At 43.6% G+C, this 27,001-nt stretch overlaps 1 non-coding gene across 2 annotated transcripts; it reads left to right on the forward strand.

Annotated features, from left to right (window-relative positions):
* The first annotated feature begins 10,516 nt into the window (after positions 1–10,516).
* LOC125507581 (uncharacterized) lies at positions 10,517–15,029 on the forward strand. 2 transcript variants are annotated; one of them, XR_015603030.1, is made up of 4 exons: positions 10,517–11,068; positions 11,173–11,341; positions 11,697–11,743; positions 14,852–15,029. It is a non-coding gene; the product is annotated as an uncharacterized LOC125507581 (transcript). The 2 variants fall into 2 exon arrangements; XR_015603029.1 differs by lacking the exon at positions 11,697–11,743.
* The last annotated feature ends 11,972 nt before the right edge of the window (positions 15,030–27,001 follow it).

Raw genomic sequence — 27,001 nt, forward strand, 5'->3', positions numbered from 1 at the left:
GAAGGAAGCACACCAGCCCACAAGGGGCTGGTGCGCCCCCTTTGGGCAGGAGGCCGAATTGGAGAAGGTTTGGGGGTGCGGCCCCCCTTTCCTTCTCTCCTACTCCTCCTTCCCTTCCTCTCCTAATCCAACTAGGGAAGGGAGGAATCCTACTCCCGGTGGGAGTAGGACTCCTCCAGGGCGCGCCATAGGGGCCGGCCCTCTCCCTAGGGCTGGACCAAAAGCTCGTAGCTCGTGAGCTTAATGAGCGCTCGATAGTTCGGCTCGTTAAGCTCATAGCTCGCTTCTTAATGACCAGAGCCAATCATTGATTATAGCTCGTTAAGCTTAACGAGCTTAACGAGTGAGCTAACGAGTTTCACGAGTAGCTCGTTAAGCTTGTTAGCAACAACACAACACATATTTTTATCTTATGTGACAAACTTTTTGTAACATCTCAGCCCATCTATTTAATCTAATCGACATATGAGGCAACAAACTACTTCATTTCCTTTTGTAGTCACCATATTTTATCTTGAAAACCATACCTACACATTCATCATGTATATCATAACATATTATAATCTGTTAACGAGCGCTCGCGAGCGCTCACGAGCTTAACGAGCTTCAAATGAGCCGAGCCGAGCAGGGTTTTCTGCTCGTTAATCTTAACGAGCCGAGCCTTAACCAGCATGAGCTTAACGAGTACGAGCTTAACGAGCCGAGCTGCTCGTTAGTCCACCCCTACCTCTCCCCCTCCTCCACTCCTTTATATACGAGGGTGGGGGCACCCCATAGACACACAAGTTGATCGTCGTGATCGTTCCTTAGCCATGTGCGGTGCCCCCTTCCACCATATTCCACCTCGGTCATATCGTAGCGGTGCTTAGGCGAAGCCCTGCATCGGTAGAACATCATCGCCGTCATCACGCTGTCATGCTGGTGAAACTCTCCCTCAACACTTTGCTGGATCGGAGCTTGAGGGACGTCACCGAGTTGAACGTGTGCAGAACTCGGAGGTGCCGTACGTTCGGTACTTGGATCGGTCGGATCGGGAAGACGTACGACTACTTCCTCTACGTTGTGTCAACGCTTCCGTTGCCAGTCTACGAGGGTACGTAGACAACACTCTCCTCTCTCGTTGCTATGCATCACCATGATCTTGCGTGTGCGTAGGAAATTTTTGAAATTACTACGTTCCCCTACAGTGGCATCCGATCCTAGGTTTTATGCGTTGATGTAATATGCATGAGTAGAACACAAGTGAGTTGTGGGCGATATAAGTCATACTGCTTACCAGCATGTCACACTTTGGTTCGGCGATATTGTTGGATGAAGCGGCCCGGACCGACATTACGCGTACGCTTACGCGAGACTGGTTTTACCGTCGTGCTATGCACACAGGTGACTAGCGGGTGTCAGTTTCTCCAACTTTAGTTGAATCGAGTGTGGCTACGCCCGGTCCTTGAGAAGGTTAAAACAACACTAACTTGACAAACTATCGTTGTGGTTTTGATGCGTAGGTATGAACGGTTCTTGCTCAGCCCGTAGCAGCCATGTAAAACTTGCAACAACAAAGTAGAGGACGTCTAACTTGTTTTTGCAGGGCATGTTGTGATGTGATATGGTCAAGACGTGATGAGATATAAGTTGTTGTATAAGATGATCATGTTTTGTTGAAGTTATCGGCAATTGGCAGAAGCCTTATGGTTGTCTCTTTATTGCATACGATGCAAGCGCCAAATAATTGCTTTACTTTATCGCTATGCGATAGCAATAGTTGCAAGAGCAGTAGTTGACGAGACGACCATGTGAAGACACATTGATATAGATCAAGATGATGGAGATCATGGTGTCATGCCGGTAACGATGGAAATCATGACGATACTTTGGAGATAGAGATCAAAGGCACAAGATGATGATGGCCATATCATGTCACATATTTTGTTTGCATGTGATGTTTATCTTTTATACATCTTATTTTGCTTAGTTCGACGGTAGCTTTATAAGATGATCTCTCACTAATTATCAAGGTACAAGTGTTCTCCCTGAGTATGCACCATTGCGAAAGTTCTTCGTGCTGAGACACCACGTGATGATCGGGTGTGATAGGCTCTACGTTCAAATACAACGGGTGCAAAACAGTTGCACACGCGGAATACTCAGGTTAAACTTGAGGAGCCTAGCATATAACAGATATGGCCTCGGAACACGGAGACCGAAAGGTCGAGCGTGAATCATATAGTAGATACGATCAACATAGTGATGTTCACCATTGAAACTGCTCCATCTCACGTGATGATCGGACATGGTTTAGTTGATATGGATCACGTGATCACTTAGAAGATTAGAGGGATGTCTGTCTAAGTGGGAGTTCTTAAGTAATATGATTAATTGAACTTTAATTTATCATGAACTTAGTCCTGATAGTATTAGCATATCTATGTTGTAGATCAATAGCTCGCGATGTTGCTCCCAGTTTATTGTGTTTCTAGAGAAAAATTATGTTGAAAAATGTTAGTAGCAATGATGCGGATTGGATCCGTAATCTGAGGATTATCCTCATTGCTGCACAGAAGAATTATGTCTTTGATGCACCGCTAGGTGACAGACCTATTGCAGGAGTAGAGGCAGACATTATGAACGTTTGGCTAGCTCAATATGATGACTACTTGATAGTTTAGTGCACCATGCTTAACGGCTTAGAATCGGGACTTCAAAGATGTTTTGAATTTCATGGACCATATGAGATGTTCCAGGAGTTGAAGTTAATATTTCAAGCAAATACCCGAGTTGAGAGATATGAAGTCTCCAACAAAGTTCTATAGCTAAAAAGATGGAGGAGAATAGCTCAAGCAGTGAGCATGTACTCAGATTGTCTGGGTATTACAATCGCTTGAATCAAGTGGGAGTTAATCTTCCAGATAAGATAGTGATTGATAGAATTCTCTAGTCACCATCACCAAGTTGGTAGAACTTCGTGATGAACTATGATATGCAAGGGATAACGGAAACGATTCCCAAGCTCTTCGTAATGCTGAAATCAACGAAGGTAGAAATCAAGAAAAATATCAAATGTTGATGGTAGACAAGACCACTAGTTTCAAGAAAAGGGCAAAGGGAAGAAGGGGAACTTCAAGAATAACGGCAAGCAAGTGGCTGCTCAAGTAAAGAAGCCCAAGTCTGGTCCTAAGCCTGAGACTAAGTACTTCTACTGCAAAGGGACTGGTCACTGGAAGCGGAACTGCCCCAAGTATTTGGCGGATAAGAAGGATGGCAAAGTGAACAAAGGTATATTTGATATACAGATTATTGATGTGTATTTTACTAGTGTTCGTAGCAACCCCTCGGTATTTGATACTGGTTCAGTTGCTAAGAATAGTAACTCGAAACGGGAGTTACAGAATGAACAAAGACTAGTTAAGGGTGAAGTGACGATGTGTGTTGGAAGTGGTTCCAAGATTTATATGATCATCATCGCACACTCCCTATACTTTCGGGATTAGTGTTGAACCTGAATAAGTGTTATTTGGTGTTTGCGTAGAGCATGAATATGATTTGATCATGTTTATTGTAATACGGTTATTCATTTAAGTAAGAGAATAAATTGTTGTTCTGTTTACATGAATAAAACCTTATATGGTTACACACCCAATGAAAATAGTTCGTTGGATCTCGATCGTAGTGATACACATAATCATAAATATTGAAACCAAAAGATGCAAAGTTAATAATGATAGTGCAACTTATTTGTAGCACTGCCGTTTAGGTCATATTGGTGTAAAGCGCATGAAGAAACTCCATGCTGATGGGATTTTGGAATCACTTGATTATGAATCACTTGATGCTTGCGAACCATGCCTCATGGGCAAGATGACTAAGACTCCGTTCTCCGGAGCGAGCAACTGACTTATTAGAAAAAATACATACTAATGTATGCCGTCCGATGAGTGTTAAGGCTCATGGCAAGTATCGTTATTTTCTAAACTTCACAGATGATTTGAGCAGATATGGGTATATCTACTTGATGAAACATAAGTCTGAAACATTTGAAAAGTTCAAAGAATTTCAGAGTGAAGTGGAAAATCATCGTGACAAGAAAATAAAGTTTCTACGATCTGATCACAGAGACAAATATTTGAGTTATGAGTTTGGTCTTCAATTAAAAACAATGTGGAATAGTTTCACAAACTCATGCCACATGGAACACCACAGCATAATGGTGTGTCCGAACGTCATAACCGTACTTTATTGGATATAGTGCAATCTATGATGTCTCTTACCGATCTACCACTATCGTTTTGGGGTTATGCATTAGAGACAGCTGCATTCACATTAAAAGGGCACCATCTAAATCTGTTGAGACGACACCGTATGAACTGTGGTTTGGCAAGAAACCAAAGTTGTCGTTTCTTAAAGTTTGGGGTTGCAATGCTTATGTGAAAAAGTTTCATCCTGATAAGCTCAAACCCAAATCGGAAAAGTGTGTCTTCATAGGATACCCAAAAAGTTACTATTAGGTACACCTTCTATCACAGATCCAAAGGCAAGACATTCGTTGCTAAGAATGGATCCTTTCTAGAGAAGGAGGTTCTCTCGAAAGAAGTGAGTGGGAGGAAAGTAGAAACTTGATAAGGTAATTATACCTTCTCCCTTATTGGAAAGTAGTTCATCACAGAAATCTGTTCCTGTGACTACTACACCAATTAGTGAGGAAGCTAATGATGATGATCATGTAACTTCAGATCAAGTTACTACCGAATCTCGTAGGTAAACCAGAGTGAGATCCGCACCAGAGTGGTACGGTAATCCTGTTCTGGAGGTCATGCTACTTGACCATGACGAACCTACGAACTATGAAGAAGCGATGGTGAGCCCAGATTCCGCAAAATGGCTTGAGGCCATGAAATCTGAGATGGGATCGATGTATGAGAACAAAGTATGGACTTTGGTTGACTTGCCCGATGATCGGCAAGCAATTGAGAATAAATGGATCTTCAAGAGGAAGACGGACACTGATAGTAGTGTTACTATCTACAAAGCTAGAATTGTCGCAAAAGGTTTTCGACAAGTTCAAGGTGTTGACTACGATGAGAGTTTCTCACTCGTATATATGCTTAAGTCTGTCCGAATCATGTTAGCAATTGCCGCGTTTTATGAAATCTGGCAAATGGATAAACAAAACTGCATTCCTTAAAAGATTTATTAAAGAAGAGTTGTATATGATACAACCAGAAGGTTTTGTCAATCCTAAAGGTGCTAACAAAATATGCAAGCTCCAGCGATCCATCTATGGACTGGTGCAAGCATCTCGGAGTTGGAATATACGCTTTGATAAGTTGATCAAAGCATATAGTTTTATACAGACTTGCGGTGAAGCCTGTATTTACAAGAAAGTGAGTAGGAGCACTACAACATTTCTGATAAGTATATGTGTATGACATATTGTTAATCGGAAATAATGTAGAATTATTCTGCAAAGCATAAAGGAGTGTTTGAAAGGAATTTTCCAAAGAAAGACCTCGGTGAAGTTTCTTACATATTGAGCATTAAGATCTATAGAGATAGATCAAGACGCTTGATAAGGTTTTTCAATAAATACATACCTTGACAAGATTTTGAAGTAGTTCAAAATGGAACTATCAAAGAAAGAGTTTCTTACCTATGTTACAAGGTGTGAAATTGAGTAAGACTCAAAGCCCGACCACGGCAGAAGATAGAAAGAGAATGAAAGTCATTCCCTATGCCTCAGTCATAGGTTCTATAAAGTATGCCATGCTGTGTACCAGATCTATTGTATACCATACACTGTGTTAAGAGAGGGAGTACAATAGTGATCTAAGAGTAGATCAATGGACAGCGGTCAAAATTATCCTTACTGGAATAAGGATATGTTTCTCGATTACGGAGGTGACAAAAGGTTCGTCGTAAAGGGTTACGTCGATGCAAGCTTTGACACTGATCCAGATGACTCTAAGTCTCAATCTGGATACATATTGAAAGTGGGAGCAATTAGCTAGAGTAGCTCCATGCAGAGCATTGTTGACATAGAAATTTGCAAAATACATGCGGATCTGAATGTGGCAGACCCGTTGACTAAACTTCTCTCACAAGCAAAACATGATCACTTTTTGGGTCTTAATCACATAGCGATGTGAACTAGATTATTGAATCTAGTAAACCCTTTGGGTGTTAGTCACATGGAGATGTGAACCAATCACATAAAGATGTGAACTATTGGTGTTAATCACATAGCGATGTGAACTAGATTATTGACTCTAGTGCAAGTGGGATACTGAAAGAAATATGCCCTAGAGGCAATAATAAAGTTATTGTTTATTTCCTTATTTCATGATAAATGTTTATTATTCATGCTAGAATTGTATTAACCGGAAACATAATACATGTGTGAATACATAAACAAACAGAGTGTCACTAGTATGCCTCTACTTGACTAGCTCGTTAATCAAAGATGGTTATGTTTCCTAACCATGGACAAAGAGTTGTTATTTGATTAACGGAATCACATCATTAGATGAATGATCTGATTGACATGACCCATTCCATTAGCTTAGCACCCGATCGTTTAGTATGTTGCTATTGCTTTCTTCATGACTTATACATGTTCCTATGACTATGAGATTATGCAACTCCCGTTTGCCGGAGGAACACTTTGTGTGCTACCAAACGTCACAACGTAACTGGGTGATTATAAAGGAGCTCTACAGGTGTCTCCAAAGGTACATGTTGGGTTGGCGTACTTCGAGATTAGGATTTGTCACTCCGATTGTCGGAGAGGTATCTCTGGGCCCTCTCGGTAATGCACATCACCTAAGCCTTGCAAGCAATGCAACTAATGAGTTCGTTGCGAGATGATGTATTACGGAACGATTAAAGAGACTTGCCGGTAACGAGGTTGAACTAGGTATTGAGATACCGACGATTGAATCTCGGGCAAGTAACATACCGATGACAAAGGGAACAACGTATGTTGTTATGCGGTTTAACCGATAAAGATCTTCGTAGAATATGTGGGAGCCAATATGAGCATCCAGGTTCTGCTATTGGTTATTGACCGGAGACGTGTCTCGGTCATGTCTACATAGTTCTCGAACCCGTAGGGTCCGCACGCTTAAGGTTACGATGACAGTTATATTATGAGTTTATGCATTTTGATGTACCGAAGTTTGTTCGGAGTCCCGGATGTGATCACGGAAATGACGAGGAGTCTCGAAATGGTCGAGACATAAAGATTGATATATTGGAAGCCTATGTTTGGAACTGCTCCATCTCACGTGATGATCGGACATGGTTTAGTTGATATGGATCACGTGATCACTTAGAAGATTAGAGGGATGTCTGTCTAAGTGGGAGTTCTTAAGTAATATGATTAATTGAACTTTAATTTATCATGAACTTAGTCCTGATAGTATTAGCATATCTATGTTGTAGATCAATAGCTCGCGATGTTGCTCCCAGTTTATTGTGTTTCTAGAGAAAAATTATGTTGAAAAATGTTAGTAGCAATGATGCGGATTGGATCCGTAATCTGAGGATTATCCTCATTGCTGCACAGAAGAATTATGTCTTTGATGCACCGCTAGGTGACAGACCTATTGCAGGAGTAGAGGCAGACATTATGAACGTTTGGCTAGCTCAATATGATGACTACTTGATAGTTTAGTGCACCATGCTTAACGGCTTAGAATCGGGACTTCAAAGATGTTTTGAATTTCATGGACCATATGAGATGTTCCAGGAGTTGAAGTTAATATTTCAAGCAAATACCCGAGTTGAGAGATATGAAGTCTCCAACAAAGTTCTATAGCTAAAAAGATGGAGGAGAATAGCTCAAGCAGTGAGCATGTACTCAGATTGTCTGGGTATTACAATCGCTTGAATCAAGTGGGAGTTAATCTTCCAGATAAGATAGTGATTGATAGAATTCTCTAGTCACCATCACCAAGTTGGTAGAACTTCGTGATGAACTATGATATGCAAGGGATAACGGAAACGATTCCCAAGCTCTTCGTAATGCTGAAATCAACGAAGGTAGAAATCAAGAAAAATATCAAATGTTGATGGTAGACAAGACCACTAGTTTCAAGAAAAGGGCAAAGGGAAGAAGGGGAACTTCAAGAATAACGGCAAGCAAGTGGCTGCTCAAGTAAAGAAGCCCAAGTCTGGTCCTAAGCCTGAGACTAAGTACTTCTACTGCAAAGGGACTGGTCACTGGAAGCGGAACTGCCCCAAGTATTTGGCGGATAAGAAGGATGGCAAAGTGAACAAAGGTATATTTGATATACAGATTATTGATGTGTATTTTACTAGTGTTCGTAGCAACCCCTCGGTATTTGATACTGGTTCAGTTGCTAAGAATAGTAACTCGAAACGGGAGTTACAGAATGAACAAAGACTAGTTAAGGGTGAAGTGACGATGTGTGTTGGAAGTGGTTCCAAGATTGATATGATCATCATCGCACACTCCCTATACTTTCGGGATTACTGTTGAACCTAAATAAGTGTTATTTGGTGTTTGCGTAGAGCATGAATATGATTTGATCATGTTTATTGCAATACAGTTAGTCATTTAAGTAAGAGAATAAATTGTTGTTCTGTTTACATGAATAAAACCTTATATGGTTACACACCCAATGAAAATGGTTCATTGGATCGCGATCGTAGTGATACACATATTCATAATATTGAAACCAAAAGCTGCAAAGTTAATAATGATAGTGCAACTTATTTGTGGCACTGCCGTTTAGGTAATATTGGTGTAAAGTGCATCAAGAAAATCCATGCTGATGGGCTTTCGGAATCACTTGATTATGAATCATCTGATGCTTGCGAACCATGCCTCATGGGCAAGATGACTAAGACTCCGTTCTCCGGAACAATGGAGCGAGCAACAGATTTGTTGGAAATCATACATACTGATGTATGTGGTCCGATGAATATTGAGGCTCGCGGCAGGTATCATTATTTTCTGATCTTCATAGATGATTTGAGCAGATATGAGTATATCTACTTGAGGAAACACAAGTCTGAAACATTGGAAAAGTTCAAAGAATTTCAGAGTGAAGTGGAGAGTCATCGTAACAAAAATAAAAGTTTCTACGATATGATCGTAGAAGTAAAATATTTGAGTTACGAGTTTGGCCTTCAGTTAAAAACAATGTGAAATAGTTTCACTACTCACGCCACCTGGAACACCACAGTGTAATGGTGTGTCCGAACGTCATGACCATACTTTATTAGATATGGTGCGATCTATGATGTCTCTTACCAATCTACCACTATCGTTTTGGGGTTATACATTAGAGACAGCTGCATTCACGTTAAATAGGGCACCATCTAAATCCGTTGAGACGACACCGTATGAACTATGGTTTGGCAAGAAACCTAAGCTGTCATTTCTTAAAGTTTGAGGTTGCAATGCTTATGTGAAAAAGTTTCAACTTGATAAGCTCAAACCCAAATCGGAGAAGTGCGTCTTCATAGGATACCCAAAAGAAAATGTTGGGTACACCTTCTATCACAGATCCAAAGGCAAGATATTTGTTGCTTTGAATGGATCCTTTCTAGAGAAGGAGTTTCTCTCGAAAGAAGTGAGTGGGAGGAAAGTAGAACTTGATGAGGTAACTGTACCTACTCCCTTATTGGAAAGTAGTTCATCACAGAAATCTGTTCCTGTGACTACTACACCAATTAGTGAGGAAGCTAATGATGATGATCATGTAACTTCAGATCAAGTTACTACCGAACCTCGTAGTTAAACCAGAGTGAGATCCGCACCAGAGTGGTACGGTAATCCTGTTCTGGAGGTCATGTTACTTGACCATGACGAGCCTACGAACTATGAGGAAACGATGATGAGCCCAGATTCCGCAAAATGGCTTGAGGCCATGAAATCTAAGATGAGATCCATGTATGAGAACAAAGTATGGACTTTGATTGACTTGCCAAAGATCGGCGAGCCATTGAGAATAAATGGATCTTCAAGAGGAAGACGGACGCTGATAGTAGCTAGAATTGTCGCAAAAGGTTTTCGACAAGTTTAAGGTGTTGACTACGATGAGAGTTTCAGTACTGGAAACAGGGAATTTGCCATCAGCCAGCTCTTTGCCATCTGCCAGCTGATGGCAAAGAACGTCTTTGCCATCTGCCAGCTGATGTCAAAGAACGTCTTTGCCATCTACTTATAAAAAACAGATGGCAAATAACTGACAGACGGCAAAGAACATGATTGCCATCAGCCAATTCTTTGCCATCTGCTAGTGGATGGCAAAGATTCTTTGCCATCTGCCAGCAGATGGCAAAGAGGTTGGCAAATCCTGTGGCCGTCAAGCGTGCAACGGCGTACCAGCCCCACCTCTTTGCCATCTGCCAGCAGACGGCAAAGATTCTTTGCCATCTGCTGGCAGATGGCAAAGAGATGGGGTTATTTTTTTCCAGGTAAAAAAAACTGTGGGGTTATCCCCTCCCCCTCTCTCCCCACCCATCCAGGTAAAAAAAACGACCTTCGCATCTCATCCACACACCGAACAGCCCCCGTCGATGGCGCTCTAGGCTCGCCCTCCGCCACCCTGTCGCCGGCCCCGTCGCTCCCCCGCCCCGTCGCCGTCGCTCCCCCTCCCCGTCGCCGGCCCTCCCCCGCCCCGTCGCCGGCCCTCCCCCGCCACCCTGTCGCCGGCCCCGTCGCTCCCTCGCCCTGTCGCCGGCCGCGTCGCTCCCCTGCCCCGTCGCCGTCGCTCCCCCGCCCCGTCGCCGGCCCTCCCCCGGCCTAACTATGGGTCAGGCCAGCCGCCGCCGGCGCCAAGCCCCCGAGAGACGCCACGACCTCCACCGAGCAGGAGTAGCAGCTCGCCTTCTCGTGGCGCGGCGCCTACGAGGAGCCGTCGCCGTCACCATCGGTGTCCTCGACGGAGGCGCAAGATCCCGCGGCGCTGCGCGTGGGGATCATTGGGTTCGGCAACTTCGGGCAGTTCATCACCAGGGGCATCCAGCGGCAGGGCCACGCCGTGCTGGCCACCTCCAGATCCGACTACTCTGACTACTGCTCCGCCCACGGGATTCGCTTCTTCAGGTGACCAGCCATGCCAACCCACGAACCTATCTTTCTTCGATTCCGGTCGGGATGCAACTGCAAGGGGATCAATCGATCATGCTGTGAAATGCTGACAACAACAGAAGCTTGGAGGCGCTGTGCGAGGAGCAGCCGGACGGGCTGCTGGTTTGCAGCTCCATCCTCTCCACGGAGTCCGTCGTCCGCGCCACCCCCCTCGCCATGCTCCGCCCCGACACCATCGTCGCCGACGTGCTCTCCGTCAAGCAGTTCCCCCGCAACCTCCTCCTCGAGGTACTTACATCAAATACAAATCTTCAACCCAAACTGTACTTACCATTGATGATCACACCAGTACCAATACCACTATTTCTTCTCGTGCAACTTGGACGAGCTAGCTATTTTTCCTAAACAACAACAACAAATCATTCAGATGGTTTAGACTATAAGTAAATGGCAACAATGTTCAGTGTGAATATCAACAAAGTATAGTTAAACCTGAATGAGGCACCCTTTCATTTTTTTTCATGTTGACCAAGTTATTTTTAGATTCTCTGTTTTGACATTTGTTGAAAATAAGGTGAGATCCACCTTTTAATTTATTGAAAGGAAAGTGAATGGCCTCTGATGGATTACTACCCCGTTGTAGATAACAAAGGAGTATAGGTCAAAACATCCTTGAAGGAGCTAGCGAAGGTGAGTAGTGGACATAACATGGCAAAAATGTGTCCTAGTTGGACTGAATACAAACAATCAATGGCCTATAAGACCCTATGATCTCTCAGCTCACCATGTATGCAAAAGGAAAATTAATCCATTAGGTTCATGACATTTCAGCTCATATTTTTTCTTATAAGAGGGATTATACAGTTTAATACCCTATGACTCCCAGCTCGACATGTATGCAAAAAGAAAATTAATCCATAAGTTTCATGCCATTTCTGCTCATATAGTTTTTGATATAAGAGAGATTCTGGAGTTTAGTAGAACACGGCGTGCACAATTATGTGTTTCCTGTTTTTTAGTACTATTTATTTTGATTTTACAGTACATGAGGGAGCATTTAAACTCTTGTGCAAAAACTCCATGCTCGAAAGAAATAACCTATATTGCCTCCATCTGCTAACTTCTGACTGTTCTGATTTAAAATTTATACCTACTCATGTAGCAAAAAAATATAAAAAACCCCGTCACAGAACATAGTTCATGTCAATATCAACAACAGTATATGAAATCCAGAGGTACATACAAATTATGATCCTTCGCAGCTATTGTTATTGTTCTGTAACAAACCAAGAATCGATTGAGCTGAATAATCAACAGATTTTATTGCTGCATGCAGAGCGGTGCATAAGCACACTTGATGATTGCACCCTGTTATTGTTGACTGAACTTTGTTTTCCCTCTCAAATAATGTTATCACAAAGATTATTTCATTATGAATCTATGTCCTCTTCCTATAGCTTGCGTACCTAACTCCCTGGGATAATATAGCACCTTGCAACATGTGTGATAGTTCAATGATTACTTCATCTTTATAGGCCCAACTTAATGTCAAATCCATCAAAGAATGCAGCATATTCCCTGATCTCTTTCCTTTTTTATCTCCTAGGGTACTACCGCATCTGAGTAAATATGCATAACTAAACAACATATTCACAGGCAGATTACAGAGTCACCAGAATACTTCCCTCCAAAACAATTCAGCTATATGAATCAAACAATATGATTTGTTTTTGTCTTGTCATACATATACCAATTGGTTACCCATATCCATGCAAATGTCTCTTAATTGGAATGGAAATTTAACACACTTTTGATTCAAAAATTGAAACAGAGCAAGGCTGAGCACTCTTGAATTAGTTAGAATGCTTCACAAATCCTGTAAGTTGGTGAACTAAATCACGACTACTACTAATGCATGAATAGCAGCAGATGGTAGACCTTTTTGGGAAAATATATTTGATGCATCTTTATAAAAAGTTGAAATGTCTTGGCTGGAAGTTCATCCCAGCAGCTGGGTAGAAGTCAACACATACAAACAATCTGAAAGAAAAACCTGCATGTGAACTCATCTAGGTTTCAGTACTGAATATGTCCCAAACTCCCAATAACAGTCAAGAAGGCGGCGTTGAACTGGTTGGTGAAAAATCATTGTACCTAGCACCTTGGGTGAGTTTGCATGTAAGTTCACACACATGCAAGAATGGTGTTTATACTTTCCAAGATTTCATGATCAAGCTTGATACCACCTGACACGGAAATATATAAAAATATGATTTCAGCAAGGTACAATCAATATTACGCAAGAGACATGCCATGCATACATATATATAAAATTTATTTTCTTAAGGCAATAAAATTAAAATACCCTTTATACGTATATCTTTTGAGTTGAATCCTAGTATCATTGTCCTAATAAGTTAGAAGCTTATGCTAATTTAGCATGAGGATAGACTGAATTTTCAGTTTACACACGTGATGCTTATGCCTGTCAGTGCATGTGCTGAAGCAGCCAAACCAACATGTTCAACCTAGTGTTAAAACATACAGTGGAATCACGTGGAGGATCTTCCGCATCTTTTCCCTATATAAGAAGTCAACTACAGTATGGCGCATTCAGTAAAGTATTTGAAAATAAGTGACATCCACATCGAAGTTGTGTTTGCTTCATGCAACTACATGCATATACATTATAGCAATCTCACTACAGGAAAAACTTTGTAAGCTGTGTATGTTTCATACATGGCAAAAGTTGTTTCAAACTCGGCGAACTGTAAGCCAAGTGTTACACTCGGCGTATAGCACACAGCTTACAACTGGTCGGCTTAGTTGATTGATAGAGTAAAACCCGCATTAAAGAAAATGACTGCATGTACGTCACCATCATCATAGTTATCGTGATCAATCTCCTAGAAAAGTTGGCAAATTGAGCAGAAGAAAAGTTGGCAAATTGAGACTAAAACCCGCTTTGTTTCGTTTGTTGGTGCTAACTAGAGTAGATGACAACATTAGCATGCACAAGCCTCATGCCTCTGCTTCGCCATGAGTGTACATGAAAGAAAAAAAGTAGCTCTTATAATTTGCAAAAAATAAACAAGAATGGAGTGGCTGCGTAGCATGTTTCGGTGTTGCGGCCAGGCGAACACTTTGGTACGTGGGCACCTGCTAATTAATTCCGTCATTAGCCCTCGTGAATGGTGCGGATGATGGTGGACACCCCACGAACATGTCCACTTGCATCTTGACTTCCTCTGCACCCATCATCGTGACTTCTGACATGGTTTCGTCTATAGGATGAAATTAGATGCTACTCCTTGCGTTTCAAAATAGTTGACAGTCAAGGGTAGAAAGAACTCATAGACATGATCTATATTGACAACTTTAGTTTGGACAGAGATGAAGTAATCAATTTTGGACATGTGGATGGCATTCAAATATGTCGGTTTCGAAACTGAATCAAGAAGGCCACAACACATAAAAATTGTAAACTATGGCAAGCAGTTTGTAATATCTGCTTATTTGGATGAACATATTTTAGCTCCTAAATATCTTCACATGCTTAGCTAGCTCCAAAATGACATAATAACCTTACTTAGCTCTAGAATGACCTTAGCATGGTTTACACCAAATGACTTAGTATGCTTAGCTAGCTCAAAATGACATAATAACCATACTTAGCTCGAAAATGACCTATTTTACAGATATAAGTTGCATCATAATAATCTTCACATTTTAGTTGCATCATAATAATCTTCTTCTTCTAGTCTTCTTCTTCTAACTTTCTTCTTTCCCATTTTACAGATTTGCTTAAGATCACAGAAGCTTGGGTTGATGGAGTGCTTGTATTTAGTTTTTGTTTTGACCTTGTGAAACTTGCTACCTATGGATGAAACTATGTAATATTGATGAAACTATGTATATGTACGGATGAAACTTGCTACTATTGGTAACATGTATTGGATATATGTGTTCATGACTATTGGTAATATGTGTTGAATATGCTATATTTGTCATATAAACATATTTGTGTTTGATTTCTGTGAAAATGAATTGATATAAGAAAAAACAAAATTAAATGGGGCAATATAGTCACTTTGCCATCGGCTGGCAGATGACAAAGAGCTTTGCCATCAGCTGACAGATGGCAAAGAGGCCACGTGTCATCTACATGTAAAATTTGGGCTGGCCTATTTGGGCTCTTTGCCATCTGCCAGCAGATGGCAAAGCTCTTTGCCATGTGCTGGCAGACGGCAAAGCATGCAGCCTTTGCCATCCGTTGGCGCACGGCAAAGAGCCTGCATACTTTGCCATCTGCTGGCAGACGGCAAAGAGCCTGCAGCCTTTGCCATCTGCTGGCTGACGGCAAAGTATGCCGTTAGCCTTCTAACGGGGCTAACCCCGTTAAGAGGCTTTGCCATCTTCCAGCTGATGGCAAAGCCACAAGCTCTTTGCCATCAGCCAGCAGACGGCAAAGAAGCCTTTGCCGGCAGGGTTTCAGACAAACTGTATGCCATCTGCTGGCAGATGGCAAAGCCTTTGCCATCCGCCGACCATGCCTTTGCCATCTGCCATGGCAGATGGCAAAGTGCCAGATTCCAGTAGTGTTTCTCACTCGTATCTATGCTTAAGTCTGCCCGAATCATGTTAGCAATTGCCACATTTTATGAGATCTGGCAAATGGATAAACAAAACTGCATTCCTTAATGGATTTATTAAAAAAGAGTTGTATATGATGCAAACAGAAGGTTTTATCAATCCTAAAGGTGCTAACAAAATATACAAGCTCTAGCAATCCATCTATGTACTGGTGCAAGCATCTCAGAGTTGGAATATACGCTTTGATAAGTTGATCAAAGCCTATAGTTTTATACAGACTTGCGGTGAAGCCTGTATTTACAAGAAAGTGAGTGGGAGCACTACATCATTTCTGATAAGTATATGTAAATGACATATTGTTGATCGGAGATAATGTAGAATTATTCTGCAAAGCATAAAGGAGTGTCTGAAAGGAGTTTTTCAAAGAAAGACCTCGATGAAGCTACTTACATATTGAGCATCAAGATCTATAGAGATAGATCAAGACGCTTGATAAGTTTTTCAATGAGTACATACCTTGACAAGATTTTGAAGTAGTTCAAAATGGAACAGTCAAAGAAAGAGTTCTTGCTTGTGTTACAAGGTGTGAAACTGAGTAAGACTCAAAGCCCGACCACGGCAGATGATAGAAAGAGAATGAAAGTCATTCCCTATGCATTGTCCATAGGTTCTATAAAATATGTCATGCTGTGTACCAGATCTATTGTATACCCTACACTATTTTTGGCAAGGGAGTACAATAGTGATCTAGGACTAGATCACTGGACAACGGTCAAAATTATCCTTAGTGGAATAAGGATATGTTTCTCAATTATGGAGGTGACAAAAAGGTTCGTCGTAAAGGGTTACGCCGATGCAAATTTTGACACTGATCCAGATGACTCTAAATGTCAATATGGATACATATTGAAAGTGGGAGCAATTAGCTAGAGTAGCTCCGTGCAGAGCATTGTTGACATAGAAATTTGCAAAATACTTACGGATCTGAATGTGGCAGACCCGTTGACTGAACTTCTCTCACAAGCAAAACATGATCACACCTTAGTACTCTTTGGGTGTTAATCACATAGTGATGTGAACTAGATTATTGACTCTAGTAAACCCTTTGGGTGTTGGTCACATGTCGATGTGAACTATGGGTGTTAATCACATGGTGATGTGAACTATTGGTATTAAATCACATGGCGATGTGAACTAGATTATTGACTCTAGTGCAAGTGGGAGACTGAAGGAAATATGCCCTAGAGGCAATAATAAAGTTATTATTTATTTCCTTATATCATGATAAATGTTTATCATTCATGCTAGAATTGTATTAACTGGAAATATAATACATGTGTGAATACATAGACAAACAGTATGTCACTAGTATGCCTCTACTTGACTAGCTCGTTGATCAAAGATGGTTATGTTTCCTAACCATAGACATGAGTTGTCATTTGATTAACAGGATCACATCATTAGGAGAATGATGTGATTGACTTGACCCATTCCGTTAGCTTAGCACTTGATCGTTTAGTTTGTTGCTATTGCTTTCTTCACGACTTATACATGTTCCTATGACTATGAGATTTTGCAACTCCCATTTACCGGAGGAACACTTTGTGTGCTACCAAACGTCACAACGTAACTGGGTGATTATAAAGGTGCTCTACAGGTGTCTCCAAGTTACTTGTTGGGTTGGCGTATTTCGAGATTAGGATTTGTCACTCCGATTGTCGGAGAGGTATCTCTGGGCCCTCTCGGTAATGCACATCACCTAAGCCTTGCAAGCAATGCAACTAATGAGTTCGTTGCGAGATGATGTATTACGGAACGATTAAAGAGACTTGCCGGTAACGAGGTTGAACTAGGTATTGAGATACCGACGATTGAATCTCGGGCAAGTAACATACCGATGACAAAGGGAACAACGTATGTTGTTATGCGGTTTAACCGATAAAGATCTTCGTAGAATATGTGGGAGCCAATATGAGCATCCAGGTTCTGCTATTGGTTATTGACCGGAGACGTGTCTCGGTCATGTCTACATAGTTCTCGAACCCGTAGGGTCCGCACGCTTAAAGTTCAGTGACGATCGTAATAAGAGTTTTTGTGTTTTGATGTACCGAAGGTTGTTCGGAGTCCCGGATGAGATCGGGGACATGACGAGGAGTCTCGAAATGGTCGAGACGTAAATATTGATATATTCGATGACTATGGTTGCACATTGGAAGGGTTCCGAGTGGTTTAGGCATTTTTCTGGAGTACCGGGAGGTTACCGGAACCCCCCGGGAGAAGTTATGGGCCTTATGGGCCATAAGAAGGAAGCACACCAGCCCACAAGGGGCTGGTGCGCCCCCTTTGGGCAGGAGGCCGAATTGGAGAATGTTTGGGGGTGCGCCCCCCTTTCCTTCTCTCCTACTCCTCCTTCCCCTCCTCTCCTACTCCAACTAGGGAAGGGAGGAATCCTACTCCTGGTGGGAGTAGGACTCCTCCAGGGCGTGCCATAGGGGCCGGCCCTCTCCCCCTCCTCCACTCCTTTATATACGGGGGTGGGGGCACCCCATAGACACACAAGTTGATCTTCGTGATTGTTCCTTAGCCGTGTGAGGTGCCCCCTTCCACCATATTCTACCTCGGTCATATCGTAGCGGTGCTTAGGCGAAGCCCTGCGTCGGTAGAACATCATCACCGTCATCATGCCGTTGTGCTGGTGAAACTCTCCCTCAACACTTTGCTAGATCGGAGCTCGAGGGACGTCATCGAGTTGAACGTGTGCAGAACTCGGAGGTGTCGTACGTTCGGTACTTGGATCGGGAAGACGAACGACTACTTCCTCTACATTGTGTCAACGCTTCCGTTGCCGGTCTACGAGGGTACGTAGACAACACTCTCCTCTCTCGTTGCTATGCATCACCATGATCTTGCGTGTGCGTAGGAAAATTTTGAAATTACTACGTTCCCCTACAAGACGTTATGAACGCTTGGCAGTCACGTGCTGATGATTACTCCCTCTTTCAGTGCGGCATGCTTTACAGCTTAGAACCGGGGCTCCAAAAGCATTTTGAGCGACACTTAGCATATGAGATGTTCGAAGAGCTAAAAATGGTTTTCCAAGCTCATGCCCGGGTCGAGAGATATGAAGTATCCGACAAGTTCTTCAGTTGTAAGATGGAGGAAAATAGTTCTGTCAGTGAGCACATACTCAAAATGTCTGGGTTTCATAACCGCTTGACTCAGTTGGGAGTTAATCTCCCGGATGACGCGGTCATTGACAGAATCCTTCAGTCGCTTCCACCGAGCTACAAGAGCTTTGTGATGAACTTCAATATGCAGGGGATGGAAAAGACCATTCCTGAGGTATATTCAATGCTGAAATCAGCGGAGGTGGAAATCAAAAAGGAACATCAAGTGTTGATGGTGAATAAAACCACTAAGTTCAAGAAAGGCAAGGGTAAAAAGAACTTCAAGAAGGACGGCAAGGGAGTTGCCGCGCCCGGTAAGAAAGCCGCTGGGAAGAAGTCAAAGAATGGACCCAAGCCTAAGACTGAGTGTTTTTATTCCAAGGGAAGTGGTCACTGGAAGCGGAACTGCCCCAAATACTTAGCGGACAAGAAGGCCGGCAACACTAAAGGTATATGTGATATACATGTAATCGATGTGTACCTTACCAGTACTCGTAGTAGCTCCTGGGTATTTGATACCGTTGCGGTTGCTCACATTTGTAACTCAAAGCAGGAGCTGCGGAATAAGCGGAGACTGGCGAAGGACGAGGTGACGATGCACGTCAGGAATGGTTCCAAGGTCGATCTGATCGCCGTCGGCATGCTACCTCTACATTTACCTACGGGATTAGTTTTAAACCTCAATAATTGTTATTTAGTACCAGCTTTGAGTATGAACATTGTATCAGGATCTCGTTTAATTCGAGATGGCTACTCATTTAAATCCGAGAATAATGGTTGTTCTATTTATATGAGAGATATGTTTTATGGTCATGTTCCGCTGGTGAATGGTTTATTCTTAATGAATCTCGAGCGTAATGTTACACATATTCATAGTGTGAATACCAAAATATGTAAGGTTGATAATGATAGTCCCACATACTTGTGGCACTGCCGCCTTGGTCACATAGGTGTCAAACGCATGAAGAAGCTCCATGCAGATGGACTTTTGGAGTCTCTTGATTACGAATCATTTGACACGTGCGAACCATGCCTCATGGGTACCAAGACTCCGTTCTCAGGAACAATGGAGCGAGCAACCAACTTATTGGAAATCATACATACTGATGTGTGCGGTCCAATGAGTGTTGAGGCTCGCGGTGGCTATCATTACGTTCTCACCCTCACTGATGACTTGAGTAGATATGGGTATGTCTACTTAATGAAACACAAGTCTGAGACCTTTGAAAAGTTCAAGGAATTTCAGAGTGAGGTTGAGAATCAACGTGACAGGAAAATCAAGTTCTTGCGATCAGATCGTGGGGGAGAATACTTGAGTCACGAATTTGGCACGCACTTAAGGAAATGTGGAATAGTTTCACAACTCACGCCGCCTGGAACACCTCAGCGTAATGGTGTGTCCGAACATCGTAATCGCACTCTATTGGATATGGTGCGATCTATGATGTCTCTTACCGATCTACCGCTGTCATTTTGGGGCTATGCTTTAGAGACTGCCGCATTCACTTTAAATAGGGCTCCGTCGAAATTCGTTGAGACGACACCGTATGAATTATGGTTTGGGAAGAAACCTAAGCTGTCGTTTCTAAAAGTTTGGGGATGCGATGCTTATGTCAAGAAACTTCAACCTGAAAAGCTCGAACCCAAGTCGGAAAAATGCGTCTTCATATGATACCCTAAAGAAACTATTGGGTATACCTTCTACCTCAGATCCGAAGGCAAGATCTTTGTTGCCAAGAATGGATCCTTTCTAGAAAAAGAGTTTCTCTCGAAAGAAATAAGTGGGAGGAAAGTAGAACTTGATGAAGTATTACCTCTTGAACCGGAGAGTGGCGCAGCTCAGGAAATTGTTCCTGAGATGCCTGCACCGACTAGAGAGGAAGTTGATGATGATGATCATGAAACTTCAGATCAAGTTGCTACTGAACTTCGTAGGTCCACAAGGACACGTTCCACACCAGAGTGGTACGGCAACCCTGTCTTGGAAATCATGTTGTTAGACAACGGTGAACCTTCGAACTATGAAGAAGCGATGGCGGGCCCAGATTCCGACAAATGGCTGGAAGCCATGAAATCTGAGATAGGATCCATGTATGAAAATGAAGTATGGACTTTGACTGACTTGCCCGATGATCGGCGAGCCATAGAAAATAAATGGATCTTTAAGAAGAAGACAGACGCGGATGGTAATGTGACCATCTATAAAGCTCGGCTTGTCGCTAAGGGTTTTCAACAAGTTCAAGGGGTTGACTATGATGAGACTTTCTCACCCGTAGCGAAGCTAAAGTCCGTCCGAATCATGTTAGCAATTGCCGCATTCTATGATTATGAGATATGGCAAATGGACGTCAAAACAACATTCCTTAATGGTTTCCTTAAGGAAGAATTGTATATGATGCAGCTGGAAGGTTTTGTCGATCCTAAGAATGCTCACAAGGTGTGCAAGCTCCAACGCTCGATCTATGGGCTGGTGCAAGCATCTCGGAGTTGGAACATTCGTTTTGATGAGATGATCAAAGCGTTTGGGTTTACGCAGACTTATGGAGAAGTCTGCATTTACAAGAAAGTGAGTGGGAGCTCTGTAGCATTTCTCATATTGTATGTGGATGACATACTGTTGATGGGAAATGATATAGAATTCTTGGAACGCATAAAGGCCTACTTGAACAACTATTTTTCAATGAAGGATCTTGGAGAAGCTGCTTACATATTAGGCATCAAGATCTATAGAGATAGATCGAGACGCCTCATTGGTCTTTCACAGAGTACGTACCTTGACAAGATATTGAAGAAGTTCAATATGGATCAGTCAAAGAAGGGGTTCTTGCCTGTATTGCAAGGTACGAGATTGAGCACGGCTCAATGCCCGACCACGGCAGAAGATAGAGAAAAGATGAGTGTCGTCCCCTATGCCTCGGCCATAGGGTCTATCATGTATGCTATGCTGTGTACCGGACCTGATGTAAACCTTGCCGCAAGTTTCGTAGGAAGGTACCAAAGTAATCCCGGCATGGAACACTGGACAGCGGTCAAGAATATCCTGAAGTACCTGAAGAGGACTAAGGATATGTTTCTCGTTTATGGAGGTGACGAAGAGCTCGTCGTAAAGGGTTACGTCGATGCTAGCTTCGACACAGATCTGGATGACTCTAAGTCACAAACCGGATACGTGTATATTTTGAATGGTGGGGCAGTAAGCTGGTGCAGTTGCAAGCAAAGCGTTGTGGCGGGATCTACATGTGAAGCGGAGTACATGGCAGCCTCGGAGGCAGCACAAGAAGCAATCTGGGTGAAGGAGTTCATTACCGACCTAGGAGTCATACCCAATGCGTTGGGCCCGATGACTCTCTTCTGTGACAACACTGGAGCTATTGCCCTTGCCAAGGAGCCCAGGTTTCACAGGAAGACCAGGCATATCAAGCGTCGCTTCAACTCCATTCGTGAAAGTGTTCAAAATGGAGACATAGATATTTGTAAAGTACATACGGACCTGAATGTGGCAGATCCGTTGACTAGACCTCTCCCTAGAGCAAAACATGATCAACACCAGAACTCTATGGGTGTTCGATTCATCACAATGTAACTAGATTATTGACTCTAGTGCAAGTGGGAGACTGTTGGAAATATGCCCTAGAGGCAATAATAAAATGGTTATTATTATATTTCCTTGTTCATGATAATTGTTTATTGTTCATGCTATAATTGTGTTATCCGGAAATCGTAATACATGTGTGAATACATAGACCACAACACATCCCTAGTGAGCCTCTAGTTGACTAGCTCGTTGATCAAAAGATAGTCATGGTTTCCTGACTATGGACATTGGATGTCATTGATGACAGGATCACATCATTAGGAGAATGATGTGATGGACAAGACCCAATCCTAAGCATAGCTTAAAGACCGTGTAGTTCGTTTGCTAGAGCTTTTCCGAATGTCAAGTATCATTTCCTTAGACCATGAGATTGTGCAACTCTCGGATACCGTACGAGTGCTTTGGGTGTGCCAAACGTCACAACGTAACTGGGTGACTATAAAGGTACACTACGGGTATCTCCGAAAGTGTCTGTTGGGTTGGCACGAATCAAGACTGGGATTTGTCACTCTGTATGACGGAGAGGTATCTCTGGGCCCACTCGGTAATGCATCATCATAATGAGCTCAATCTAACCAAGTGGTTGATCACGGGATCATGCATTACGGTACGAGTAAAGTGACTTGCCGGTAACGAGATTGAACGAGATATTGGGATACCGACGATCGAATCTCGGGCAAGTAACGTACCGATTGACAAAGGGAATTGTATACGGGATTGATCGAATCCTCGACATCATGGTTCATCCGATGAGATCATCGAGGAGCATGTGGGAGCCAACATGGGTATCCAGATCCCGCTGTTGGTTATTGACCGGAGAGTCGTCTCGGTCATGTCTGCGTGTCTCCCGAACCCGCAGGGTCTACACACTTAAGGTTCGGTGACGCTAGGGTTGTTGAGATATTAGTATACGGTAACCCGAAAGTTGTTTGGAGTCCCGGATGAGATCCCGGACGTCACGAGGAGTTCCGGAATGGTCCGGAGGTGAAGATTTATATATAGGAATTCAAGTTTCGGCCATCGGGAAAGTTTCGGGGGTAATCGGTATTATACCGGGACCACCGGAAGGGTCCCGGGGGTCCATCGGGTGGGGCCACCTATCTCGGAGGGCCCCATGGGCTGAAGTGGGAGGGGAACCAGCCCCTGGTGGGCTGGTGCGCCCCCCCATGGGCCTCCCCTGCGCCTAGGGTTGGAAACCCTAGGGGTGGGGCGCCCCACTTGGCTTGGGGGGCACTACACCCCCCTTGGCCGCCGCCCCCCTTGGAGATTGCATCTCCTAGGGCCGGCGCCCCCCTAGGGGTCCTATATATAGTGTGGGGGAGGGAGGGCAGAGACACCCTAGCCCCTGGCGCCTCCCTCTCCCTCCCGTGACACTTCTCCCTCTCCCTGAGCTTGGCGAAGCCCTGCCGAGATCACCGTTGCTTCCACCACCACGCCATCGTGCTGCTGGATCTCCATCAACCTCTCCTTTCCCCTTGCTGGATCAAGTTGGAGGAGACGTCTTCCCAACCGTACGTGTGTTGAACGCGGAGGTGCCGTCCGTTCGGCGCTAGGTCATCGGTGATTTGGATCACGACGAGTACGACTCCATCAACCCCGTTCTCTTGAACGCTTCCGCTCGCGATCTACAAGGGTATGTAGATGCACTCCCCTCTCCCTCGTTGCTAGATGACTCCATAGATTGATCTTGGTGATGCGTAGAAAATTTTAAAATTCTGCTACGTTCCCCAACACCAGGCGCCGCCGGATCTCCTTCGTTATCCATGCCAGGTTCGTCCTCTTCCTCAGCATGCAATATTGGGTCAAATTGAGCCATATCTTCGAAATTTTGATCAGTTTGAACACCGTTTTCTCCAGGAACCCGCACAGGCATAAGAGAAGAACCAGTACCAGCAAAAACATCATCACATTGATTAGTACAATTGTTGTCGCCCCCATGATCAAAAGACCGAAGATGTGGAGGAAGAAGGAGGATTTCCTTGCGGAGAAGTGCACCGGCATTTGGATGAAGAGATGCAAAGGGAAACACAGGCTTATCAAACACAACATATATAGATATATAGACCCGACTAGTGGGAACATCAAGGCATTTGACCCCTTTATGCATGGGGCTATAACCTAAGAAGACACATCTTTTTGAGCGGAAAGCGAGTTTACGTGTGTTGTAGGGTCGAAGATTGGGCCAACATGCACAACCAAAAACGCGAAGAGATGTGTAGTTAGGTGTGACACCTAGGAGTCGTGTAATGGGTGTTTCAAATTTGATGAGTTTGCTTGGAAGCAAGTTGATAAGATATGTGGCAGTTAAAAAGGCTTCATCCCAAAATTTGAGTGGCATGGACGCATTTGCTAATAATGCAAGCCCCATATCAACTATGTGATGGTGCTTTCTTTCGGCAGACCCGTTTTGTTGGTGAGCATGAGGACAAGAGACATGATGGGATATGCCAAGTTTTTGGAAGAAAAAGTTCAATTTTTCATACTCACCACCCCAGTCACTTTGCATAGCAATGATCTTGGAGTTTAGTTTGCGTTCAACAAGATTTTGGAAATTGATAAAAACTTGGAACACATCACATCTTTTCTTCAGTAAATAAATCCAAGTAAATTTACTATAGTCATCAATAAAGCTTACATAATAGGAAAATCTACCAACGGAAGTAGGAGCTGGCCCCCATACATCTGAAAAGATAAGTTGTAGTGGAGCAGTAGATACACTAGTAGAAATAGGGTAAGGTAATTGATGACTTTTTGCTTGTTGACACGGATCACAAACTGACTCAACACTAGGCTCATAAGCGAGTTTATTTTTGCTAAGAACATATTTAACTATGACTGAAGATGGATGACCCACGACTATGCCACCTTGATGATGAAAGCTTGGTGACCCACTGTTTATTGGACCACGAAGATGATGATGATATGAGTAGGTAGAGGCCTCCCACACACCGTCCTCTAAGAATGATTCTCCTTGTTCTCAAGTCCTTAACCAAGAAAAAATAAGGATAGAACTCTATAAGAACATTGTTATCAAGAGTTCGTTATCAAGAGTGAATCGATGAACGGAAACAAGATTTTTTGATGTTTGAGGAACGTGCAAGATATTTGTCAAATGTAATTTTTTCACGGGGTTTTCAACAATTGAACTACCAATGTGTGTGATATCCATACCAGAACCGCTTGCCGTGCGAATTTGGTTGCCTCCATTGTACTTCTCCCGCATCGTCAACTTGTCAAGTTCACCTGTGATGTGGTTTTTTGCTGCACTGTCGGCATAGCAATTTGTGTCTACGCCATATGAGGCGGCATGTGCCTCCTTTTCTTCTGGCTCGTTCTCCTCATAGCGCCACCAGCAGACCCGTGCACCTCCTAGATGATGCATGTAGCATATTTGGCACTCATAATAATCATGTTGCTGCTCACACACCTGGTGCTGCTGTTGCTGCTGTCGAGGACGCCCTCTAAAGCCGTTGCCACCGCTGGAGGAAGAGGGTTGGCGGTCACCGCGGTCACCACGGCCACGCCCCCGTCCTCCTCGCCCACGGGATCTGCCGCTGGACTGTCCACGACCTCTGTAGACCGCGTTGGCAGATGAGTGAAATCCGCCTGAAGAGGAATCACCTAGCATCTCCATCCTTTGATCACAGGCAGAGATTTGGGCGAAGAGATCATCAGCGGTGATGGTGTTCTTGACAGCGCCGATCGCCGCCACCACGGAGTCGTAGTCGTGGTCCAGTCCGGCCAAGATGTAGTCCACCATCTCCGGATCAGAGACGGGACGACCGGCAGCAGCTAGTTCATCTCCGAGGCTCTTCATCTTCGCCATGTACGCCGAGCTTGACATGCTGCCCTTCTTAGTGTTGGTGATGGCGATTCTCAGATTGGTAATCCGAGATTGTGACTGCGAGGCGAAGAGGTTTGTCACCGTCGTCCAGAGCTCGAAGGTGGAGTCCTTCCCGACGACCTGCGCAAGAATTTCTGGCGACATGGAATTGAGGAGGTAGGACAGGACCTGCTGGTCTTTGGCGATCCAGGGCCCGTACAGCGGATTCGGCTCTAGGGCCGTGGTCTTGTCAGCCTTTGTGACCTCCACCATCCTGGGCGGAGCGGCATCTGTGTTGTCGAGGAGTCCAGTCACCTGCGCTCCTCGCAGGGCTGGTAGCACCTAAGTCTTCCAGAGGATAAAGTTTCCTCGTGCGAGCTTCTCAGATGGCGGCGAACCGAGGTTGAGGGTGACGCCGGTAGAGGAAGCCATGGAGACAATAGTATGCGGTTTCTAGGTTTTGATTTGTGGGGTATGTGGTTTTCTAGGGTTTTGGTTTGTGGCTAGATGTATGAGAAGAGGCGGCTCTGATGACCATGAAAGATAACGAGCGATCCCTTACTCCCTCGATGGGGAGCGGGTCGTGTATATATTGAGATCGGGCAAGCCTGCCTTGGCATACAAGGAAGAGATACATGAGTTTGAGAAGAATACGAGAAGGAGAAGGAAGGTCGGTTGAGATTACATGTTTTCTCTGACATGACTAACAGCAGCCGTCCATTTTCAAAATGGTTGAGAACACCTGGAATGGTTTGAAAGAATATCCTCTG

Source organism: Triticum urartu, chromosome 5A (genome assembly GCF_056163025.1).
Source record: "Triticum urartu cultivar PI428250 chromosome 5A, HENAU_Tu73, whole genome shotgun sequence".
Classification (NCBI taxonomy): domain Eukaryota; kingdom Viridiplantae; phylum Streptophyta; class Magnoliopsida; order Poales; family Poaceae; genus Triticum; species Triticum urartu.